At 46.3% G+C, this 1,709-nt stretch overlaps 1 protein-coding gene across 5 annotated transcripts in view; it reads right to left on the bottom strand.

Moving 5' to 3' along the window:
* The window catches only part of BIN1 (bridging integrator 1), a 95,381-nt gene that overhangs the window by 93,259 nt on the left and 413 nt on the right, over positions 1 to 1,709 (bottom strand). The window lies entirely within an intron of this gene.

Raw genomic sequence — 1,709 nt, 5'->3', positions numbered from 1 at the left:
CTGCTGAACACAGTATCACAGTTTAAAACTAAATACCACAAGACTAACACTTACATAATGCCACAATCATTGGTGCCTTCCCATCACTTCGTATTCAGCTGTATCTTTCCTCAGGAGCTTTCTGAAAGTTAACAGTCATGTATCTGCCTCAGTGGAGGTCCGTGCCTTAGAGACAAGGGTAGAACACCTAGCACTCCACAAAAGAGCAATTATTGGAGATGAAGCTGTAGCAGCACAATGGGGCAAGTCAAATGATGAAGCCAGCAATGTATTTTTTTTCTTTTTTAAGAGCTCAGAGAGTGAAGTTGTTTTGTTTGCATTAGGATAGCAACAGCTCAAGGGGCTATTATTTGTTAATTCATTAAGCAAGCTTTTTTTGCTGTATGTCATCTATGTTTTTTTCTGTGTAAAGTGACAAGCAACTCATTTCAGATTGTGCAAATCACCTGCAATACACAGCTAAAATCTTGATGATTATTTTTGTCCTTGTTCCAAATCACCACCAGGGAATAAGCAAGGAAATGAACTAACTCTCCACTTGAGAAAAATTTATGGAAAACTCTCCCTAGGAAAAGAACATGCATGTGTTCAGATAAGCCAGGGAAGGGCCTGGCAGGCTACACTTGGCTCCATGCAGCACCAATAAATACAATACCTTCACCAGCAGGCCATGGAGCTCAGCCTTTACCACCTACCTCAATACTGACTAAAAATATGGTTGCCATCTGGTGGCTAATACAGAATGAATTTTGCATCATCTATGGACCAGATACCATGAAACAGACTCCCTGTCCTATCCCCTCCTGCAACTGCAGTAAAGGGAAAAAAAAACCCACAGATGTGGCCATCTCACTCTCACGTAGGGAGCAAAGCGAACACCTTGCTGCTGCAGACAGTTCCACACTGAATCTGCTCTTCACTTGGGTTTTATTCCGAGCAGTCAAGGCAAATTCAAAGCACGCTCCTAGTCCCGGGAAATGAGCTTAAACTAGTGGAAGCAGCATGTGCACCATGAGACCCAACAGGTTTGGGCTGCAATTCTGACCCAGCAGCATTCTGTAACAGTGTTGGTGATTGGTAAAGGGCCCAGGCCAGCGCTGCATCCAGTCCCAAACCTCCTAGATTAAATCTAGCTGCTAAAGATAACTCCCAGGGAACAAGAGCAGCAGTGGGCAGATCTGTTCGCCCTCCCTCCCTCGAAGATGCACCAGTCCTTATTCAGTCAATGTGAACTCACAGCAAATCACTGAAAACCAAGCTGAGCGTGCCTGCGAGAAAAGCAGCTGATCAATGTCCCTGCGTAAAACGGCCGATAATCCCCACACGGAGCAGGCATCTGGCAGCAGCCGCAGCGTGCCAGAGAGATGAACACAAGTATCCATTGCATGTTCCTGGCACCTTTGGCCAGCACGGGGGTGGGTGGAGAGCAGCGAAAGGGCTCCAAGCGTTCAAAAAAAAAAAAAACACCCCCTCCCTCAGCAGCCACCGGCACAATCTTTAAAGATCGTATGGCTATTGCTTTACCACCATTCCAAAACCCGGAGCTCAAGGTCAGCAAAGCAAGCAGCGACTATCGCGCTATGCTGTTAGAAGCTAAGGGAGCATCTCCTCCTCCTCCTCCTCCCCGTCTTTGAGGTTACGTATTTAGCGCTATTGCAGAATACAGCGCTGCTCTTGAAGCACAACCTAAATACCACAGAAAGGTCTCC

The sequence above is a fragment of the Merops nubicus genome, unplaced genomic scaffold, assembly GCF_000691845.1.
Source record: "Merops nubicus isolate BGI_N331 unplaced genomic scaffold, ASM69184v1 scaffold653, whole genome shotgun sequence".
Taxonomy (NCBI): Eukaryota; Metazoa; Chordata; class Aves; order Coraciiformes; family Meropidae; genus Merops; species Merops nubicus.
Note: the sequence above shows the minus strand (reverse complement) of the source record. Positions and strands in the feature narration are given on the sequence as shown.